Source organism: Erinaceus europaeus, chromosome X (assembly GCF_950295315.1).
Source record: "Erinaceus europaeus chromosome X, mEriEur2.1, whole genome shotgun sequence".
Lineage (NCBI taxonomy): Eukaryota > Metazoa > Chordata > Mammalia > Eulipotyphla > Erinaceidae > Erinaceus > Erinaceus europaeus.
This window is the reverse complement of record NC_080185.1, coordinates 94,399,400-94,424,313: the sequence shown is the minus strand read 5'-3', so window position 1 is coordinate 94,424,313 and position 24,914 is coordinate 94,399,400.

Genomic DNA, 24,914 nt, shown 5'->3' with positions numbered 1-24,914 from the left:
AATTTTATCTGCTCTATTTCTGCCTTTGGGTTCCTGATTATTAAGTAATTTCTCTTGCTTTATATCTTGCTGCCTTTCAGCCACCAAGTTGCAGACGCTACTGTGATTCCATTCTGACTTCCGTGGGCAGACAACATCACCAATGTGCCCCTGAGTCTCACCTCTCCAGAGTCCTACCAGACTAGGAAAAGACAGAAATAGGCTAGGAGTATGGATCGACTTGACAACCGCTCATGTCCAGTGGAGAAGCCAGACCTTCCACCTTCTGCATCCCATAAAGAATTTTGGTCCATACTCCCAGAGCGATGAAAAATAGAGAAATTTCCAGTGGAGGGGATGGGACACAGAACTCTAGTGGTGGGAACTCTATGGATTTATACCTCTGTTATCTTACAATCTTAATCATTATTAAATCACTAATATATTTTTAGATTTTTATTTATAAAAAGGAAACACCGACAAAAAACACAGGATAAGAGGGGTACAACGCCACACAATTACCACCACCAGAACTCCATATCCCACCCCCTCCCCCTGATAGCTTTCCTATTCTTTACACCTCTGGGAGCATGGAGCCAGGGTCATTATGGGGTGCAGAAGGTGGAAGGTCTGACTTTTATAATTGCTTCCCCAATAAACATGGACATTGACAAGTTGACCCATACTCCCAGCCTATCTCTCTCTTTCCCTAGTGAGGAGGGGCTCTGGGGAAGTGGGGCTCCAGGACACATTGGTAGTCTGCCCAGGGAAGTCTGGCTAGCATCATGTTAGCATCTGGAACCTGATGGCTGGGGAAAAAAAAAAGAGTTAACATATAAAGCTAAACAAATCATTGACTAAGGCTGGAATAGTTCAGATGATGAGTTGGGGGAGGGGGTCTCAGTTTTGTAGATAGGTAGTAGTCCTATTTTAGTTATATTCCAAAGGGCCCATAACTATACTAGTTTTTGTTTTTTTTTTTTTTTTTCTGTGCCGGACATCTGATATGCAAGTGGATCCAAGTTATTGTCTGGGGAAATGATGTCATAGCCGGAAAAAGGGCTAGAAAGCTGGATCAGGGAAGAGAGTAGCACCCAAATATGGGAAAGGTATATAAATATTGTTGACTGTAAACCCCATCGATCTGATGTGATCTGGAGCCCATATTCAGCTCAGGAGCCTATGTGACCTCTGCATCCCTGTAGATCTGAGCTCCCATTCTGTGGTCATGAGTAGGAACGTTCCAAGCTGCCCCAATTTCAGGACCCATCTTCCTCAGGTGTAGCATAGAGTATGTTGTCCAGCTCCCCTTGAAAAAAAAAAAGTAGGCCAAAGAACGCAATAATTTTCTGAAGATACATATGGTTCACAAACATAAAAAATATTCCAATTTACTTATCATTAAAGAAATGCAAATTGAAACTAAACTGAGAGGGGCCAGGTGGTGGTACACCCAGTTAAGCATACAAAGTACCATGTACAAGGACCTGGGTTTGAGCCTCTGCTCCCTACCTGCAAGGGGGGGGGTACTTCATGAGTGGTGAAACAGGTCTTCAGGTATCTGTCTTTCTCTCTCCCTCTCTATCTCCCCTCCCCTCTCAGTGTCTATCTGTCCTGTCAAATAAAACAAGAAGAAGAAAAAAAACGTTCACACCTGCACGAAATAATAAGTCAAAAACGGGATTCTACTACACTGCTGGTTGGAATGTGAACTGAAGCAGCCCCTGTGTGGAGAATACTTAAACAAATAAAAATGGAAATACCTTGTGATCCAGAAATACCACTCTTGGGACTTAATCAAAAGGACAGTCAAACACTAATTTGAATGGGACATATGCGCCCCTATATTCATAGCTGCATTATTCACTGTAGCCAAAAATTGAAAGTGGCATAAATGCCCATGGACAGGGGACTGGCTAAAGAAGTTATGGGATGTATTCTCTATGGAATAGTACTCTGCAGTAAAAAAAATAAATTATTATTGTGTCCTTTGGGACAAAATAGATAGAATTGGAAGTGATCATGCTTAGTGAAATAAGTAGAGATGAAAGATAACAACAACTATTGATTTCACTAATATGTGGAATCTAGAGAACTGAGACACAAAAACTTGAAGGAAAAAAAAAACCTTAAAAGCAAGCAAGTTGTTTCTAAGACTTTGTCTTGAGAACTATGGTGGTTATCTTTGGGAGGTGTGAGAACAGGGACACAGAATTTGGTAGTGGGTGTGATGAGGAACTATACCTTGTAGTCTTTCAATCTTGGAACCCACTATTAATCATAAATCATAATAATAATAAAAAGACTTGTACCCTACTCACTGGATTAAGCTATATATTCTGACAGAGAGAAAACAATGTGATTTAATTAAGCTACAGAGATTTTTTTAAAAGACCTAGTGTAATGTCACCTTAACCGATTATAATCTCTCCCATTTGTTTTGGTAGGAATAGAATCAAGTAGTGTCTTGCCTTGTGGAATTGATGTACATGTGTTCTTCTCAAACCCAGAGATAACAAAGCTGAAAAAATAATGAGAAGAAAAATAATAGACAGGCATTTCTAGTGATGATGCCTAAGTAAGAAATATAAAATTCTTCAGGAAAGAACATCATTATTTCAAAGGTGAAAGAAGGGCAACCTACTTTACAGAAAGAAAAATGAAAGATGAGAAAGTATATGTGTTATTATGATCCTAAGAAAGTTTATGTAATTGGTCCACTCCACAGGTTGTTGGGAGTAGAGGAAGAAGCTACTCTGTGGTAACTATTCCCAGACAGCTACATACATTACCAAAGGGAAGAGGAAAGATCTCTCTCTCGATCTCTCTCTCTCTCTCCCTCTCTTCTCTCTCTCCATCCCCCCTCCCTCCCTCCCTCCAGGGTTATCCCTGGGGTTTGGTAACTGCAGTACATATCCACTGCTCCTTTGGCCATTTTTCTGATTTTTTTTTTCCTTTGGATAAGACAGAGTGAAATTGAGAGGAGAGGGGGAAGATAGAGATGGAGAGAGCACTTGCAGACCTGCTTCACCGCTTGTGAAGTGACCCCCATGGAGGTGGGAGGCCAGGGGTTTGAACCAGAAACCTTGCCCAGGGCCTTGCACTTCATACTACGTGCACTTAACCTGGTGCACCAAGTTTCCGCCATGAAAGTTTTCTTTTCTTTTCAACTTCCGCTTAAGCCAATGCCCTTAACTGTCTTGTGGATATAGTGAAATGGTTGTATGTTTTAAAAAGTGAGAAACATGCTGTAGACTGTAAACCATTTATCCCCCAATAAATAAATACAAAAAAAAAAAAGGTGGGAAACAGGAAAACATTCAGCTCCACTAGAAATCAATAACAAAGAAAACCAGTTTTCCTTTGGCCCCACCCAAATCATACTGCATCAATGATCCCCCGATCTGCCAGTTTGTCCTATTCATTCTGTGGAAAAGATGTACAAGATAAAAAGACGCTAAACACTGACCAGTATTTCTGTCCATTTGAGTTCATATGAGATCGGGCATGTTCAGGGTGGTGTGACCGGAGACCCATTTGAGTTCAGAACTCTAATTAAATTATTCGTAAACCTCCTTTTTTGCTCTTCTGAGAACACGGAATATTCTTTTTTTAAAAAAAAATTATTTATAAAATGGAAACATTGACAAGACCATAGGATAAGAGGAGTACAATTCCCACACAATTCCCTCCCGCTGATAAGTCATTATGAGGTGCAGAAGGTGGAAGGTCTGGCTTCTGTAATTGCTTCCCCACTGAACATGGGGGTTGACAGGTCGATTCATACTCCCAGCCTGTCTCTCTCTTTCCCTAGTGGGGCAGAGCTCTGGGGAAGCAGGGCTCCAGGACACATTGGTGGGGTCGGGTCTTCTGACCAGGAAAGACTGGCTGGCATCATGGTAGCATCTGGAACCTGGTGGCTGAAAAAAGAGTTAACACATGAAGCCGAACAAATTGTTGACTAACCATGAGCCTAAAGGTTGGAATATTGCAGATGAAGATTTGGGGTCTCCATTTTGGAAGTAGCTAGTAGGTCTATTTTAGGTATATTGCAAAGGGCCCATGACTTTACTAGTTTTTGCCTGAGCCTGTCATCTGATATTCAGGTGGACCCAAGTTATTGTCTGGGGAGATGATGTCATGGCTGGAAAAAAGGCTAGAAAGCTGGATCAAGGAAGAGAGTAGCTCCAAAATATGGGAAAGGTACAGAAATATTGTTGATTGTTAAGTCTCATCGATATGATTTGGGGCCCATATTCAGCATAGGAGCCTGTGTAACCTCTGCATCCCTGCAGGTACAAGCTTGCATTCTGTGGTCATAAGTAGGAATGTTCCAAGTTGCACCAATTTCAGGAACCATCTTCCACAGGTGGTAGATAGAGTATGCTATCCAACCTCCCTTCAGAATATGGAACATTCTCTACCATGTTGATCCACACTGAGGGTAAGGTCCTGTGTGGGCCCACAAAGTTGGTTCATTATGTTGTTCCTGATGGAGATGACCAGTGACAATGGATAGAAGGATCTATTTGAGGTCTAGGCCTATCATGTCTGTGTGGGAATCCTAGGACTCCCCAAATAGGGCCCCAGATGATGGGGTGGCTTGATAGTGACTAAGGAGTCATCATTAAAGTATGCCAGTCTCTTGCCCTTATTCAGCTTTTGTAGTCCTTACTTTGATAAAGTTAGCTTTGGAGTGTAATAGGAAGTCGGTGAGGAAGGTATCTAGGTCTAGGTAGAAACTATTTCATTAGGTACTTTAAGGTGTCTTTTTAGGTCTTTCTACTTGTTTGCTTCATTTATTGACTCACCGCAAACTACTGTGCACTTTTGCTCTAAGGTATATATTTTGCCCTAATTTATTTATGGATACATGTGTACATATGCCTTACCTCATGGGACCTGGTCTGTATCTCGGTTTTGGGGCTTAGTTAGGAAGTGAACCACCCAAAATGGAATTAAGGAGTCCTATGAGAAAGGAAAGGTCTCACCCAGGTAATGAGGCTGAAGGGTTGACATTCCACGCCTGAAGTCTCTGGACACAGTCCAAAGTGAAGCATGCCGAGGTGGTACTCATTGCATTGAGAAGACAGGATAGTCTGTGTTGGATATTTGTACCTTGCAAAATGAAGCTGGAGTTAATAGATATAGAACCTCAAAATATAATCAAATGCAACAATGGCTACTCTACTTAACCTTGGAAAGTGTAAGTGCATCCCTTCCAGAACGTTCTCATGCCACTTTCTATGACATTTATCTTTGTTCACTACAGGATAAAAGACTTAATAAGCTCAATGAGTTCTGAAGGAAATTGCTCTTTATTTTTCCCCCTTTTGGGGTGAAATATTATTTTTTACCATTTTCTGACAAACAGGATAAAATTTCAGTGCAAATCAAACCCTTAGCCTACAATTTAGTACTGCAAAGATTTTAATGGGATAGTGGGATATATCACTCATCTAATCTATTTATTTTCAATATCGCTGTCACTATTTTTTGAAGAGAAAAACATTTCACGAAATGATCACTTGTACTTGATCTGATTTTTATAATATATCATATTTCTAATATATAAAGTCAGACACAAAATTACACTGGAAGTTTACCCTTGTCATGGCAGATACTCATATGAACTAGAATGCACAGACCATCTGTGGACTCATATTTTAGAGTCTTGCTAGTCTCCTCATTAACTAAGTCCTGAAAGTCAGTTAAGTTTAAATTTCATCATTCCTATAAAGTTTGTGAAATATCTTTCCTGATGAGAATATCTTTGCTTATCTGAGTTTTAGACCATACTCAATAATCCTGCCAAAGAAATTTACAACAAAACTTTGGAAGATGCAGTGTCATCTTGATGTCCAGAAGTCTAGAAGTTTAGCCTAGAGATTAAAAAGAAGCCATACAGGAGTCGGGCGGTAGCACAGCGGGTTAAGCTCAGGTGGCACAAAGCACAAGGACCGGCATAAGGATCCCAGTTCGAGCCCCGGCTCCCCACCTGCAGGGGAGTCGCTTCACAGGCGGTGAAGCAGGTCTGCAGGTGTCTGTCTCTCCTCCTCTCTGTCTTCCCCTCCTCTCTCCATTTCTCTCTGTCCTATCCAACAATGACAACAACAATAATAACTACAACAATAAAACAACAAGGGCAACAAAGGGAATAAATAAATAAAATAAATATTTATAAAAGAATCTCTTTAAATAAATAAATAAATAAATAAAAATAAAAAGAAGCCATACTTCAGAACTTCGAAGTGTTTTGCTGAGTGAGTCCTAACAAAACCTCTAAACACCAAGGCTCAAGTGAGTTTCCCTGGTTGGCAAATTTTGTGTATAACGACACACACTGTTGCCAAGAAAAATCAGTGTTATTTATGATTCTACTGAGACAACTGAAGTATTCTTCTGTCTTTTAGTTGTAATGCACTGCGACCACGAGTCTAATAGCTTTCAGTGAGTTCTCTGAGTTCTTCTGTCACATTACTGAAACTGAGGGTGTAGTTAGGAACCTAAAACTTGAAATTTAGGTCAGATGTGAGGACGTCTTGGAAACTCTTGTGCTCTCAAACACCATACTAAATGTCTCCAGAATGAGCATATGTCTAAAGTGAGCATACTGTGCCATAAATGGGGATAATTACTGGCAAGGCCTGATTAACTACAATGCCACTCCCGATGATATTACATCCTTAAAATCCTGTGTTCTCTCTGCCACTAAGTCTGTAGCAGAGTACTCATGGTGACACAGGAACATCTTATAAAAGTCACATTCATATGAAAGAACACCTCTTATTAAAGTGTTCCTTCTCAGTGTTTTTCACCTTATAATTGGGGATAGATTCCCACAAAGAACAATGGCCTCAGGATACAATTAAATTATACTAAATTTTACAGCCAGGGACAAATGTACTATGATAGTTATTAGGTAACAACATCTCATTTGCCCTCCTGCACTGTCTCCATTGAAATGTTCATAAAGAAAAAGCACATTAAAAAAAAGAAAAGAAAGAAAAAGCACACCTAAAGTTGCAACAATACCAAAAATTAATAGCTTTCCAGACTCTACAAGGGTTTTCTACTCAACAAAAGAGCCCATTTAATAAATTAAATGTTAGGCAAGTCTAAGTCAAGAAAACAGAAATATCTCCAGCTTTTTCAAAAGCAGATTCTCAGTAAAGGGAATTGGTCACATACTGGATTGAAAAGCAGAGACATAAAATACAAGGGAGTGATATAACTCAGAAACTGAGAATAACAAGAAGTTGTTTCCCTTCCTAGGAAGGGGTCAGCATTTGAGGACAGGAATCAGAAAGGGATCTGCGAGGTAAAAGTGAACAGAGTTATCTGTTGAGAGCTGGGGCAGTGAAAAAGGGGTTTGAGTCACGATGGAGTCACAACCTCTGCCACAGGCAATGTCTCAGCCAGACAGAGAAGGAAATCAATAATTTGACTTTTCATTTCCTCCCATATTTCAGTCTACCATTAGATTGTCTCTGGCAGGACCCAGCCAGAACCTACTGACATGAAAGTGCAAAAATAAAAAAATAAAAATAAAAAACCGGCTTGTAAAGGTCTGTCTTCTATAATAATAGAGCTGAAAATGGAAAAGTAAGGATCATTGCTTAATAAAAATAGACACTGGCTGGAAGATAGCCCACTGGGTGGGAGTGCACCTTGCCATTCTCAGGAGTCCAGATTTGAAGCCAGACACGCACGGAACTGCTAAAGCACTGGGAGTAGCCTTGGCACTGTCTTTTTCTTTTTCCAACTCTCTCTAGATGGCACAAAAAGAGTAGAGATGGGGGTCGGGTGGTAGCGCAGCAGGTTAAGCGCACGTGGTGCAAAGCAGCAAGGACCTGCTTAAGGATCCCGGTTCCAGCCCCCGGCTCCCCACCTGCAGGGGTGTCTATCTTTCTCTCCCCCTTTCTGTCTTCCCCTCCTCTTCCTATTTCTCTCTGTCCTGTCCAAAAACAATGACATCAATGGCAATGATAATAATAACCACAACAACGATAAAAACAACCAGGAATGGCCTCCAGGAACAGTGGATTTGTGGTGCAGGCACCGATCCCCAGCAATAACACGGGAGGCAAAAAAATAAGTAAAGAAGCTAACCCAGAGGAATCAGACGGTAACAACTCACTGGAGCCTACACCTTACAGTGCTGAGGACCCAGGTTCCAGCCCTCACTCTCTATGAGTGGTGAAGCAGGTCTGCAAGTGTCTCTCTTTCTCTTTCCCTCACACCTCTCACTTTCTTTAAAGTCTAATAAAAAAAAAGAAGTTAACAGGAGTGTGGTGAAATCACTTACACACACACAGTCACACACACACACAGACACCACACACACAGTCACACACACACACACACACACACACACACAGGCGCGTGAAAAGGGACTGCTATACCATAAAGCATATCACTAGAATCCCAGGCATAGTCTAATGCATAAATCTAAACACTGAAAATACACAGAAGATAGGAAAAAAAAGTCAGCCAATAGCCACCATTTTTATTTATCAGTCTATGTCAGACATAGAATTAATACCATTCAGGAAACAAGGTAGTAACCTATATGGAAACACATGCTAATTGACTAATTATTCTGTTACAGCCTATACAGTACCCCTTAAAAATTCTTTTGAAGATTACAAGTCTTTAGAAATGCAACATAACCAGTGATCACATACCCAGATAGTGATAATCTGGCCTTAAGTGGAAGAAATGCAACAGGACTCTCCATGTTAAAATCTCTGGGCTTTAATGCAAATGTTTGTGAAATGATGAAACACATCCACAAAGTGAACTAATACAATCATATGCTGTTTCTAATTCTCCATGGATCAACTAGTTTAAGTAACCTAAATTCATATGAGCAAGAGGAAATTCCTTCTTGGTTAGGAGAGGTACAATGGATTAATGGTTATTTACTCTAGATATTTAGTTGGAAACTATCTTACCAGTTGCCATTCAACTAAATATCACACACACACACACACACACACACACCCCTCAAGGACCCACGCAAGGATCCAGGTTCAAGCGCCCGACTTCCCACCTCCAGAGAGGTCGCTTCACAAGTGGTGAAGCAGGTCTGCAGGTGTCAATCTCTCCCTCTCCTTCTCTATATTCCCCTCCCCCTCTCAGTTTTTCTCTGTCCTATCATATATATATCCATAGGAGCAGTGGATTTGAGGTACAGGCACAGTGCCCCAGCAGTAACCCTGGAGGCAAAAAAAAAAAAAAAAAAAAGCTCTTAACTCTCAATTGGGAAGCAGGAGAGAATAAGAGGAATCTAAGTAATGCATGGATTGAACTACATCATTTAGTAATAAGTGGGAAAAAAACAAAACTAAAAAGTGGATCGTAATAAAAAGATATGATTACATCATGAAATAAAAACATTTTCAAGAATTAGCAATACTTTGTTAAATCTGAGTAGCGTGTTTTAATGACAGCATTTTTTTTTCCAAAGTACAGAATAGATAATAACAAGAAAAATTAAGGTGGATGAGAAAGAAACTGGTGAAGATGAAAAAATATTAGAAAAAAATAAAAATTAGGGTGAAAGGAGTGGTAGCTGAGAAACAGAGATACATCTATAGATATAAAAGTGTGAGGATAAAATTGGAAAATCCGCTAAGTCAGAAAGATAAAGATGAGTATGGGATGATCCCACTCATCAATAGAAGTTGAGAAAGAAGAACAGAAAGGGAAACTCAAAGCAGCATTTGACTAAATCCAGAGTAGGGCACCAAAGTAAAAACCCTGTGGTGAGGGGGAGGGTGGACATTCTGCTTGCCCGGGCCGCAGGGAGGGGAGTGGGTGGGAGGGGACATAGTCTTTTGGTGGTGGAAATGGTGTCTATGTACATTTCTATTAAATTGTAGTCATATAAATCACTATTTAATTAATATGAGAGGGGGGAAATTGATTATATGTCTCGAACTTTTTAAAACACAGACTGAGTCTTTTTAATACGTAGGCTGAGTCTTTGATATGTTGACTCTCTCAAAAGCCTAGACCAGGGAGAACAGAAGCAATTGGTGCCACAGCTATATACAAGATGCTGGGTATTATACAGCAAACCCTAACAAAGGGACTTTTCAAAGTTAACCCAATTACCAAATAATGTGATGATAACAATAACTATCCATTGTCTTCTTGAACCCTAAGACAGCAGGAACCTCACATTTCCACTATAGAGCCTATATTTCCCCTAGTCCTGGAACCTTAGGTTGGGGCGCACTTTCCTGCATGCTTCTCTCAATTCATGTCAAATAATATTGCATCCGCAGATCACAACCTAATCAATGCAGTGAGTGCCACCCCAGCATGCTTCACTTCAGACTGTGTCCAGAGACTTCAGGTATGGAATGACAACCCTTCAGCTTCATTACTCGAGTGAGACCTTTCCTTTCATAGTATTCTCTAATTCCATTCCAGGTGGTTCACTTCCCAACAAAGTCCCAAATCCTAGATATAGACCAGGTCCCCTGAGATAGAGCATATGTTCACAGGTATCCATAAACTAGGGCAAAATTTATACCTGAAAGTAAAAATACACCATAGTCTGCAGTGAGTACCCCCCAACACTTCATCTGCACTATTCCAGCCGTTAGGTCCATAATTGTTCAACAATTTGTTTGGCTTTGTATGTTAACTCTCTTTTCAGCCACCAGGTTCCAGATGCCAGCAGGATGCCGACCAGACTTCCCTGGACAGACAACCCCACCAATGTGTCCTGGAGCTCCACTTCCCCAGAGACACACCCTACTAGGGAAAGAGAGAAGCAGACTGGGAGTATGGACCGACCAGTCAACGCCCATGTTCAGCGGGGAAGCTATTACAGAAGCCAGACCTTCCACCTTCAGCAACCCACAGTGACCCAAGTCCATACTCCCAGGGGGAAAAAGAATGGGAAAGCCATCAGGAGAGGGGATGGGTTATTGAGATCTGGTGGTGGGAATTGTGTGGAGTTGTACTCCTCCTATCGTACGGTTTTGTTAATGTCTCCTTTTTTAAATAAATAAATAATAAATCAAAAATTTAAAAAAATTGGAAAATGCACGGAGACTTACTTTCCCAAAGAATATCAGTGTTTCTGAATAAGAAACAAAAGAAATAGTACCATAACTGATTGCACAACAGAAGAAAATAGTGTTCAGTGTCTGAGTTCAAAGCATGATTAATGAATAGACACTCTTGTCTGGCATATTTTGGCGCAAGATTTGAATTTTAAGAGAAAAAAAAAGAAAAATACATCTGGGTAGATAAATAGAAATTAAGAAGAATTTCACCATCTTGACTTTTTCTCTCTGTATCACTGAATTCCAAAAATTAAGGGACATTATTGATGCAAAGATTGAGGAGCAAAGTTTGGGGGAGTTTAAAAGTCTTTGTCTCTTGAATTTACTTTTTGAATAAACACTATAGATCTCTCATTTCAGTATATAGATTCTCATTCCCCTATGTGCTAGCTGTGCATAGCTAAATCCTTCTCTAAGAATTGTCTTCATCAGATTAGAAGCAAAGATAATATTCCTCAAGAAAGCAGACAGCATAAATCACTGGCCCATCTGGAGGTACATAGGTCCGATCCACTTGCTTCAAAATTTGTGGCAACTCTGAAACACCATCCCATCTCCAGAGCTTTCTATGGGATTGTATGGGACACATCTATTCCAATAATACCTTTTCCTGTGCTCATCCGACGTCTCTCACTCCCTAAAAACACGGTCATCCTCACTGTAACTCCTCAGTCAACCTCCAGCATGGATCTGAATCTGTCTCCAGGAAGTCTTCCCTAAGAAGACAATATTCATTTAGCCAAAAAGAAAGTCTTACTCCAGCATAAATAGCATAAGAAATAAAAATGGTTATAATACTCTGAATGTAAGCCTTTGAAACTTCTGGAAGTAGGCTTATAAATATGAATGAAAACATAAAAATTTTTTGAAATAGCTGAATTATAAATTCAGTATGTATTTAGTAATAATAGGCTCTAAAACTCTGGGTTATGAATACAAAAACAAGAGTGGAAGGGAGGGTTACAAGAAAGAAATGAGTTCTTTTTTTTTTTTTTGTAATCTTACAGAGGTAGCAATTGAGGTTGAAGAAGTTAGAGGATGCTATATATTTCCTGAGTTGAATAAGTAGAAAAATACAAGATAATGGGGGCCAGAGTGTAGTACACCTGGTTGAGCACACTCATTACAGTACACAAGAGCTCAGATTCATGCCCCTCATTCCCTCCTGCAAGGGGGGAAATTTCACTATTGCTGAAGCAGGGCTGCAGGAGTCTCTCTGTTTTCCTCTCTATCTCCCCCTCCTCTCTCAACTTTTATCTATCTCTATCCAATAATAAAAAAATAAAAAAGCAAAAAAAAACCAAACAAAATAATTATAAACTCAAACATAATTCTGACATACTTATAAATAGCTGAGAATTTAAAATAACCGGTTTTACTGAAGATGATGACTCATGTTTGTTATTATGCACCGCCAGGAAAGCCCTTCTGGATATATATATATATATATATATATATATATATATATATATATATATATATATTCACACACATACAGTCTTCTGGTTATATGGCAATCTTGCTAAGTGCTTAAGATGAATGTACACTTTATTGAATATTTTATCTGAATGAAAATAACCTATAATTTATCAGTGTGAAAATAAGAATTAAATTATTCATACAATGAGATATGATGAAACTATTTCAAACGAATCTGCTTTATTAACATGTACTGCTATAGAACAATTTCCATGGTGTCAGGTAAAAAAAAAAGTTATAGCATAATGTAGACTCTATAAATATATTTATGTGAGTATAAACTCCCATATAACAAAATCATCTATTTGATATATTCATATATGTGTCTAAATGCACAGGAAATAGCTGAAAAGATAAGCTTTGACCTGATAAAATGTTCTCTGGAGGGAAAATGAAATTGACAGACCAGACAGAAATTGACTGAATGAGACAATTTACTTTATCTACACTTTTGGAATTTTTCACAATGACACTGCAGTCATGCATTACTTGGATAATTTAAAATGCTTGAAAAGAAAAAACTCTTCATATGAGGAAATACTAGATTATTCACTAGATAAGGTTACTAATTTTTTTTTCTGAATACTATAGAAAATTCATACATCAACAGCCTGACAAGTAGCTCAGCAAGTAGATCGTAGTCCTTGCATTCACCTTCTCTTAGAAGGACTATATATGAATGGATGGTGCTCTGGTGTTTCTCAGTCATGTGCACATGCATGTGTTCTCTCATGCTCATAAAATAAATCAAGACATATTTTCAAACTGTATAAATCTTACCCTCACAGGATATGTCAAAATAAAGTCTTGGTGGATTGAACAGTTAACTGTAAATAAAATAATGCCACAAAGACCTAAAATTTTCAAACAAATGACCAAAAAAATTATGTATCTATAAAAATGGATTTTTAACAAAAGAAAAACAGCTTTCAAGGTAAATGGTCAACTAAACAGAAGGATTTGTATTTACTCAGACAGTAAGATAAAACAGGTCATTTTAATTGTATCACAACTTAGACTCTGAGTATCCTAGTGACTTAAATAAATAAGCCAAAAAAAAAAAAAAGAGAAAAGAAAGAAAAAGAAAAAAGAAAAGAAAAGGCAGCAACAGCAAAAACATAATAAAATAAAATATACACACAGACACAATGGGATTGATCTTAGAGTTTCTGTTCTTTATAAGTTAAAAAGAAATAAAGCAATACTTCATGGGAAGTGAAACATTTTCTCTAAAATGTATTTCTGATAAAGGAGATGGTGTGAAATGTTGACTAGAGATGTCTCTCACAGTGAGGAATAGACGCTTTCATAACATCGCTCATTGAAATCTCAGGACTAAGCACCAAAACACAACTCAATATAAACAGCTTCATAGTGGCAGACAAGACAATTCAATACAAATGTACAGTTATAATGATATAACTTAAACCTGACATATGTTTCAATTTGTTCCACAAAGTAGCTGGCCTAAAGACCCTATTAACAATGCCCCACAAAGATCAGTTCTTTTATTACTGTTTTTGATAAAATATGCCAAATGGGGTTTTTATGTTCCATTCTGTTCAAGGATATAAACTATACATTTAAGTAACATATGAGTAGAGCTTCTAATCAGTTTTTGAAAACTAGTCAAAAAACATTGGCAAAATATATGTCAGGCTGTTTTGACTGAGGCTTAAAAGGATTAGGAGAGGAGCCGGGTGGTGGCGCACCTGGTTGAGCACAAGTATTACAATGTGCAAGGACCCAGGTTCCAGCCCCTGGTCCCCACCTGCAGGAGGAAAGCTTTGCGAGTGGTGAAGTAATGCTGCAGGTGTCTCCCTGGTTCTCTCCCTCTCTATCACCCTCTTGGTTTCTGGCTGTCTCTATCCAATAAATAAAGATAATTTTAAAAAATATATTTATATAAAAGGATTAGAGTTTTCAGGGGTTGAAATTAGTGGAGGGATGAGAGTATACCTAGGAGTAGGATATCTGTTCTGAAAAGTACAGAAGACCTGAACTAGACAGGTCTGTGTGGTAAATTGAAATTCTAAGATAGCTAAAAGCTCTGATAGTTAAGGAGCTGACTGAAAAAGTAGAATGAATTGTTGGTGGAACATTGAAGCACATCCATGAGATAGAAGCAGATGGTTTGTAAAAAGGGGACAATAAGTGCTTAAAATAGTTATTATTATTTTCTGAACCATGGTATAATAATATAATTACTATACTTCCAGATTCTTCTCAAGGTTCCTAGGAAATAGACAAGAATAGCATTAACGAAACTTAGGGGGAAAAAAAAACTCCTTGATTTCATAGAAATGTATTAAGAGGTTCACAGAAATCAAGCAAATCACTGAAGCAGACCGCAGTGGTAGCAAAGCTAGAATAGATTTTGGACTTTCTGATTATTGAACTCATAGGTTATTTATTTATTTATTAATTTATTTTTACATTATTTACTTATTTTGAATAGAATCAGAAAGAAATTTAAATGAAAGGGGGAGAAGGAGAGAAAGACACTTGCAACTCTGTTTCATCACTCCTTAAGCTTCCTCCCCTGCATATGGGGACCAGTGGCTTGAACACAGGTAGGTCCATGCGCATGATACTATGTGCACTTAACCAGGAGTGCCACTGCCCATCCCCCCTCATAGATATTTATAAATTTTATATAATGGTGGTTTTCTTCCTGGAAATTATTCTTTTTAAAATTGTATTTATTTATTTGAATGGTTGTGCTTTTACTTTTAAAATTAAATTTAATTTTTTAATTTAGTTATTGGAGGATTAATGGTTTACAGTTAACAATAAAATACAGTAGTTTGTACATGTGTAACATCTCTCAGTTTTCCACACAACAATTCAACCCCTACTAGGTCCTCCTATGCTATCATGTTCCAGGACCTGAACCCATTCACCTTCTTCACCTCATTTTGGATGGAGGTTGAAGGAATCATGTTAAGTGAGGTAAGTCAGAAAGAGAAGGATGAGTATGGGATGGTCTCACACATAGACAGAAGTAGAAAAATAAGAACAGAAGGGAAAACACAAAGCAGAACTTGGACTACAGTTGGTTTATTTACTTACTGGATACCGAGAAACCGAGACGGAAGGGGAAGATACAGAAGGAGAGGAAAAGACACCCGCTGCCCTCTTTTACTGCTTAAGAAGCTTCCTCCCTGTAGGTGGGAACTGGGTGGGGGGATTGAACCCAGGTCCTTGCACACTGCAATGTGAGTGCTCAACCAGGTGTGCCACCACCCATCCCTGAAATGTTCCTTTTGTAAAGCTAGATTCATGTTGAAAGGACGCTAGAATACTGGATGTAGAAGAAATTCTTCTACATTATAGTCCAGTTAAACTCTGAGCACAAATGATTATTATTATTATTAGTCATTAAACTTTGAGGTTGTTCATTACACAGCAATATTGTGCGTACAGTGGAGAGAATAGTGCATTTTCTAGGTTTCTTCTAAAGAGCCTGCTCTGTCCTATCCCTATGTTCTCATATCACCCAAGCAATACTCCCTTCCCATCACACACACACACACACACACACACACACACATACACACACACACATGGTGGCCGAGTGTCCCATCACTTTGTACTCTCTTTGGAGCACTTCTTCCTTTTTCTATTCCACTATCTTATTTACCTGTTTCACCTAGATTACACACTATGTAAAAATGGAAACATAACAAGTACATGTTATTTCTCACTAATAAAAGCTCAGTAGGAAGAAGATTGGCCCTGCTCCATCTCATTACCACAGTCATTAGCACACAGGTGAGTAATTGCCACAGATGTTGGATATTTCTCAGCTTTCTCTTCTCAAAATTAAGGGAAAGTGGTGCTCACCCACGGGTCGCTAATGGCTCAGCAAGGAAGCCATTGTTGATCTTCCCTCCTCTGCTTGTTCTTAATGCTTTTCTTCTCATTCGTGGTGGTCTGTGCAGATGGATGCCTAATCACACCAAAAATGGTAGCTAAACTTAGTATTCACATCATCAGTGCAGTTATCATTACTTCGCCCTAGAAAACTTTATCAAAAGTTTCCTTGGGGGCCACATCATAGGTGGGTTTGAAGAGGAAGAGAGATGGAAAGGGAAAAGACTTTACATTTCGTTCTTTTTTTTTTCCAGGACCTGCCCCCTGCCCCCAATACACACACACACACACACACACACACACACACACCAAAGTCTTTTACTTTACTATGGTGCAATACACCAACTCCAGCCAAGTTCTGCTTCGTGTGTCTGCTTTCTATTCCCTGCTAGAATCTGTCAACAACAAAAATGTCTGAAAGCCATAACCCTAAAGTTTAGTCCCAGGTCATAGAAGGATACCACTTCATTTGACGTTCATCCCAAAGACTCAGAGGTCCCCAGTTCTGTCCCCAGCATTACCATAAGCCAGAGCTGAGTAGTGCTCTAGTCTCTGTCTCTCATTCTTTCTCTTCGTCACTTGTGAAAATAAATATATATATATTTTTAATTTGTTCCAGCACTGGCATTTGAGAGCTCTTTCAACTGATGTATGTGTGTGCGTGTGTGGGCGCTTGTGCCTGCGTGTATATCTCCACATAGGAAAATTTGGGTTAAATAGGAGTGGCTAATACATTTCCTTTCCAACATTTCTCTTTCATCTCAGGGATCAGAAGTTGAAGTCTCTTCTAGTAACTCCACTGCTATTGTACAGGCATATCACTACCCACGACAGTGGTCCCAGACAGTCCTCACAGACTACACACTACTGTCATAAATGTTTTATAAACATGTGAGTGGGGACTAGGTTGTGCATAGTTCTAGAAGTGCAGGGTTCCATAATGCATGGTTGTTGGCAAGTGCATCATCTGTATTGACTTGGAGCTCTTTTTTTCCCCTTCCCCTTCAGAGAAGAACCATTTCTCAAGAAAAGTTTATAGCTTTCACTTTCCTAATACAATATCCGTAGAGACACATTTTCACAGTCTGGAAGCAGACCCATTACTGCAGTGGGGGGTGGGGGAAGAGTGGAAGGACGGAGAGAGGTTCTTTGTCACAAACAGCCTGATTGATTCAAAATGACCATGGTGCACTGCTGTTAGGGTTCCAGGGTGTGTTCATTAAGATTATTATGTTCTTTATGACAAAGGTAATTTTAGTTTGAATTTTACTATAAAGCATTTGTTCAACTCCATTCGCCCATAAACCCACCTTAGCTGAGAAGTCCTACTGTGTTAAGAACCACTCGACTGCTAAAGAAAAAGGGTCTTTAATATTTAATAATAGACAAGCTATAGCTTTTAAGTGTACACTGTCATCTTCTCTGAACACAGGCCCTATAACCCAGGAGACCAAATAACACATGGGTATTAGTCTCTTTCCTTTTCTTTGTAAAGTCTTTGTGTAAAAGTGTGCCCATCATAAGATTCCCAGACACTGCACAGAAATTACGTAGAGTAGAAGGGTCATAGAACAGGAGTAATAGAGCTAATATCTAGTCTAGCAATACCCTAGCCTAGCAATTTAGGAAAATTGCCTTCCTTGATATGATTGTGTAATATGGGAAGGTTATAATCAAGACTTAAATGCCAAACTGCTAACTGCTAACCCTAAATCTACTCCTTTTTTCAATATACTATCTGGTCACTGTTTTTTTATTATTATTATTTATAAAAAGGAAACACTGACAGAATCATAGGATAAGAGGGGTACAGCTTCGCACAATTCCCACCACCAGATCTCCGTACCCTGATAGCTTTCCTATTATTTACCCCTCTTGGACTATGGACCCAAGATCATTGTGGGATGCAGAAGGTTGAAGGTCTGGCTTCTGTAATTGCTTCCCCGCTGAACATGGGTGTTGACAGGTAGACCCATACTCCCAGCCTGTCTCTTTTCCCTAGTGGGGAAGGGCTCTGGGTCGACACTGGGGCAGCAGCATGGAATGCTCCTACTCATGACCACAGAATGTGAGCTCAGATCTACAGGAATGCAGAGTTCACACAGGCTCCTAAGCTAATTATGGGCCCCAGATCACATCAAATCGACAGGATTTACAGTCAACAATATTTATACCCCTTTCCCATATTAGGGAGCTATTCTCTTCCCTGGTCACTGTTTCATAAGGATATAAGGCATGTGTTTATTTACCTATAGAAAAGATGTGTTGTTGTTTTTTTTTTTACAAAGATGTTTTTTATTCTCCCTGATTTGATTTTTTTTTGCCATCTTGTATAGCATCCAATATTCTATTTTTTTATTTTACTTATTTATTTTATTTTATTTTCTGCCCCACCGGCATTACTTCTGAGGCTCAGTGCCTTCATGACAACTGCACTGCTTCTGGAGGTCATTTCTTTCTTTCCTGATAGAATTTGAGAGTGAAATTGAAGGAAAGAGAAATAGAGAGACCTGTGGCACTGACCTGCTGCTCAGGAAGCTCACCACCCCACCTGTGAAAATGGGGGCCAGGGGCTTGGGCTCAGATCTTTGCACATGTTGACAGGGGAGTCGCCTCACAGGCAGTGAAGCAGGTCTGCAGGTGTCTATCTTTCTATCCCCCTCTCTGTCTTCCCCTCCTCTCTCCATTTCTCTATCCTATCCAACAATGACGACATCAATAACAACAACAATAATAACTACAACAACAATAAAACAACAACAAGGGCAACAAAAGGGAATAAATAAATATAAAAAGTGCTTTGATTGTGTTGCTGATATTAACTAAGATATTTTGTGTTAAATTTATCTTACGATTCATGAGTTCTTCCATCATTGTTAGTAATCTTACATTTCTTTCTATTTCTCCGCAAACATGGCCAGAATGTTTTAATTGCAGAGAGCATCCTGTCACCATGTTGACTAAGTGTCAGGTAGGTCTTTTGCCATGTTGAACAAGAACACCAAAGTTCTTAACATCATCCTCAATAATTTTCATGTACTGATTAAGGTAAAAGTTCCTGGTCTACAGGAGAAAAAAAAAAGTACTTTGGTCTACACAGTAAAAAAAAAAAAAAAAAGAAAGAAAGAGAGAAAGAAAGAAAGAAAGAAAGAAAGAGAGAAAGAAGAAAAAAAAGAATCTAGAAGGGAATATTCTACTTAGTTAGGATTGAATTTATAAACTTATAGCCGGAAAATATGGCTTCTGGATTTGCAACAGTTTTCTCTTACTCTCTTATTTTGCATTTGATGTTTGAAATGGCTACTAACTATGCCGATGGGGATTTTAAACCACTGTCAAAGTGATTCAGGGTTAGGGTAGGGGAGATGTGCAAACAAAACACATTACAGAAACATAAGCACAATTTTATTAAAAACGAGCTTTGTATTTTTTATTGAATTAGATTATTTTTCTCTTTGATTTTTACAGTAAAACGGTAAGCAAATATTCATTTCAACAAGATCAAATGGTATATAGGAAAATAATTTTAAAATAGTTATCTCCAATATGGAAATAAAACAATTCATTTGGGAGGACTTAGTTTTTCTCTTACAGCTCTTTGGTCAACCATGTTTTACATTATCATGAAGCTACAGTTATAGTTGGGGAAACCCTAGTAGTTGAGAAAATGACTGAGTGGGTAGAAAGAGCATCAGACTTATACACCTGAGGTTCCTGGTTCAGTACCCAGCATTGAATGTACTGAAGTGGTGCTCTGGCTTCTCTCTCTCCCTCCCTCTCTATTTCATGTGAAACTCTCTCTCTCTTTCCCACACACAAAATAAATAAAATGAATATTAAAAACAAAATTACATCCCTGATTAAATGCTCTAAAGTTAAAGATAACCTGACATCATCTATTTGCATGCTGGTATCATCGTTCACGCCACCATTATAGTTATAAGCGATGGCAATGATAATCAAGACCTCTAAAGTTGACAAGAAATCTCCTCTGGATACTGTGTCTGTTTTGTCATGAACCTGACCCCGGTTTCCAGCTTGGTCCCCATTACACTGTTCAAAGTTTCACTGCTGTGCTATCTTTCCTTTTGTCTCTATTTTTAACTGAAAAAGCAAGCTTAGAGGAATGAAACCCCATTGACAACAACAAAAAGACAACTTATGTAAGAAGGTGTACTCATATTTGTGCAATAAGGGGTGACTGTGAGATTAAATTTACTTATATACCCTTAAAATCGTGGTTAGAGATGAACAAAATGAAAAACAAAACAAAGTCAATGTAAAAAAAAAATGTCACCCTGGGGCCAAGTAGGTGGTGGTGCACATGGTTGAGCACACATGTTACAGTGCACAAGGACCTGGGTTCAAGCCCCCAGTCTACAACTGCTGGGGAAAAGCATCACCAAAGATGAAGCAGTGCTGCAGGTTTCTCTCTCTTTCTCTCTCTCATATATATGTCTCTTCCTCTCGATTTCTGGCTGTTTTTTTCAAATTAATAAAGATAACAAAAAAGGAAAGAAAATGTATGCTATTAAAGATCTATATCAATAAAAACAAATGAATTCTGCCAATGTTCACTTCTAAATATTTTTTATAAAATTTTTTTACATTTATTTCCCTTTTATTGCCCTTGGTTTTTGTTTTTGATTGTTGCTGCTATTAATGTCATTGTTGTTGGATAGGACAGAGAGAAATGGAGAGAGGAGGGGAAGACAGAGATGGGGAAAGAAAGACACCTGCAGACTTGCTTCACCACCTGTGAAGCGACTCCCCTACAGGTGGGGAGCAGGGTGCTCAAACTGGTATCTTTAGGCCAGTCCTTGTGCTTTGTGCCACCTACGCTTAACCCGCTGCACTACCGCCTGACTTCTAAATATTTTATGGTTTCTGGTCTAATATCCAAATAAATTCATTTGGAATTTATTTTTGTGTGTGGTGAAATCTAGTGGTTCAGTTTCGTTTTCTGCATGTTTCAACCTAACATCCCAACACCATTTGCAGAAAAAGACCCTCTTTTCTTCATTTAATATTTTGGAGCCCCTTGTTAAAAATTAGATCTCCTTCATCTCAATTTGGTTTGGGCTTGAAGGAATCATGTTAAGTGAGATAAGTCAAAGTGAGAAAGAGAAACACCAGATGACCTCATTCACAGGTGGAATTTAATAAACAAGGACAGAAAGGAAAAACACTAAATAAAATTTGGACTGAGTTTGGTGTATTGCACCAAAGCAAAGGACTCTGGGGAAGGAGGAGAAGGAAGTGAGCTGGGGATGGGAAGCTTTGTTTTCTTGGTGCGGTGGTGGAAAATGGCTGAAGTTGGGGGTAAGAGTGTTTCACAGACACCTTTCAGGGGGAGATAAGACTTTGTACCAGTGCATCAACAACTAAACTAATCAATTAAACCCCCAATAAAGTAAAAATAAATAAAAGGAATGACATTCAATTAATTAAATTCCATATTCACAAAGGTTGTAAGAGAGAAAGCAGTGTAAACCAAAAGAATGTGAGGAAATATTAAAACCTAAATTAGAAATCCATGAGATAAAGAACAGGAAAATATTGAGTTCTTAAAAAGTCATAACCTAGAAGTCGGGCAGTAGCGCAGCGGGTTAAACGCAGGTGGTGCAAAACACAAGGACTGGCATAAGGATCCTGGTTCCAGCCCCCAGCTCCCCACCTGCAGGGGAGTCGCTTCACAAGCGGTGAAGCAGGTCTTCAGGTGTCTTATCTTTCTCTCCCCTTCTCTGTCTCCCCTCCTCTCTCGATTTCTCTCTGTCCTATCCAACAATGACGACATCAATAACAACAACAATAATAGCTTCAATAATAAAACAAGAGCAACAAAAGGGAATAAATAAATATTTTTAAAAAATAAACTTTTTAAAAAAAGTCATGACCCATTTTTACATGACTTTTCCAATAACCCAATAGTAGGATAAACTAATAAATCAAAATCCTGTATCTCTGAGAAAAAAAAATCCCCAAAGAAAAATCACTCAATAAGATGGTCATACAAATATGTAAATAAAATTATGAAACTACTTTCCACACACTTAAATAAGATGATTTCACAGATCAATTTTAGCAAACTATATATAGAAATCAAATAGTTCTTTTTTATTGATTTAATAATAATTGACAAGACTGTGGGATAAGAGGGGTACGATTCCATTCAGTTCCCACCACCAGAGTTCCATATCCCATTCTCTCCACTGGAAGCTTTCCTATTCTTTAGCATTATGGGGTGCAGAAGGTGGGAGGTCTGGCTTCTGTAATTGCTTCTCTGCTGGACACGGGAGTGAAATCAAATAATTCTACAAGACATAGACTTAAAATTAAGAAAACTGCTGTCAGGGACACGCTGCAGTGATGCCACATTTTTGCGCAGTGAATGATTTGCTGCAAGAACCCAAGATGAAATAATAAAGGCCCGAAGCTGAGTTTTTACCAGTTTCCTCTACATGACAAAGAAAGATTTGAAAGGGTTAAAGAATATGAAATGAGATTCATGGGTTCACAGTAAATATCAGTTCCTGTGCAATGACCATTTTACTCTGGACTCTATGACATCCAATGGGATATTCGGTATTTGAAACAAACTGCAATTCCAACAACACTTTCTTTACCTGAAGATAATCAGATATTGGAGGCAGGAGTGGCGTGTGTGTGGTAATACTGAGTGAGGTGTTCGGTAGTCAGGTAGAGAGTAGAGGGAAAGATTACTCTGGGAAAGAGATACCTTAAAAAGCGGGGGGGGGGGAGCTAATTATTATTATTTTTTAAAACAGTTAATGTACATAGCTCAAGAGATGCAGTGTTCATTATTAGGTTATTGATATAAATTAATGATCAGAGTTCTTTTTTTACTGGTCTTTTGAATGATCTAAAATGTTTCTATTATAGAGTATGCTTAATTGTTTTATTAAAAAATTTCAAAATTATATTTAAAAAATTAAGGAAACAGAGGCCAAGTGGTGGTTCACTTGGAAGAGCTGGCCCATTATTATGCTTTGGAGCCCTGGGTCCCTACTCAAAGGAGGTAAGCGTCACAAGCAGTGAAACAGTGCTACGAGTGTCTATCCATCTTTCAGTCTTTTCTCCCCCGACTCTCTCTCTCTCTCTCTTATTTTTTTTTTTTACCTTCTATCAAAAATATGACTGCTTGTAATGTTAAAGTCATGTAGGCACTAAGCCTCAGCAATACCTCTAGTGGCATGAAAAATCATATGAGAAGGAAAAAATAGATTGAAAAATGTCGAAATATAGATTTTGACATTTTGATGCGTAGATCCCAGTTCTGAGAATATATTCCTTTAATCTAGGCATTTAAGACTTCAAATTAATAAAATGATTGAATTTTAACAATAGACCTAAATACTTAATGCTTTTCTAATAATGACGTTTTCTTTGAAATATTAAGTCACTTATAATCTTAGAAGAGAGAGACCAGAAGCAACTGGCTGTGTCACTATATTAACTACAGCTATATGTAAATAGCATTAAACAACATCAATTATGGTGAGGTCTTGTATGATACAGAAAATCCTAATAATGGGATTTTCAAAGTCAACCAGATTTCCAAATAACTTGGTTATAATGACAACTGTCTATGTATTGCCTTCTCAAACCCTAAGACAGCAGAAAGCCTCCCTATTCTCTATAAATCCCGTATTTCCCACAGTCAGTCCTGGGACCTGACAGTGGCAGTTTTTGTTTTTCAGCAGTCGTCTCTCAACCTACACCAACTGATACTGCATCTGCGGATATCAACCTAATCAGTGCAACTAGTACCACCTCAACATGTTTTACTTTGGACTGTGTCCACAGATGCCAGGCATGGGACATCAAACCTTCATCTCCACTATTCTGGTGACACCATTTCTAACTCACAGGACTCCTTAATTCCATTTTGTGTGGTGCACTTCCTAACAAAGCCACAGCACCTAGATATAGACCAGGGCCCAAGAGCTAGAGCGCATGCACATAAGTTAGGGGAAAATACAGACCTTAAGAGCAAAAGTGCACAATAGTTTGCAGTGACCTAATAAGTGCAGCAAGCAAGTAGAAAGACCTAAAAACGACACCATAAAGTACTTAATCAAATAGTTTCTACTTAGACCTAGATACCCTCCTCATCTACTTCCTATTTCACTTCCTTCAGTCACTCTAAAGCTAACCTTGTCAGACAAAGTAAGGACTACAAAAGCTAGATAAGGCCAAGAGATCAGCATATTTTAATGATGGCTCTTTTGGTCACTACCAGGCCATCCTATCATCAGGGGCCCTAGTCAGAGAACCCTGGAATTCTCACACAGACATGATGGGCCTAGGCCTCTAACAAATCCCTGTTTCCATTGTCACTAGTCATCTCTATCAGAAACAACATAATGAACCCCTTTGTGGGCCCTTACAGGACCTTGCTCTCCACGTGGATCAACAATGGTTGGTACTGCCCCATTCTCTGAAGGGAGGTTGAGCCAAAATACTCTACCA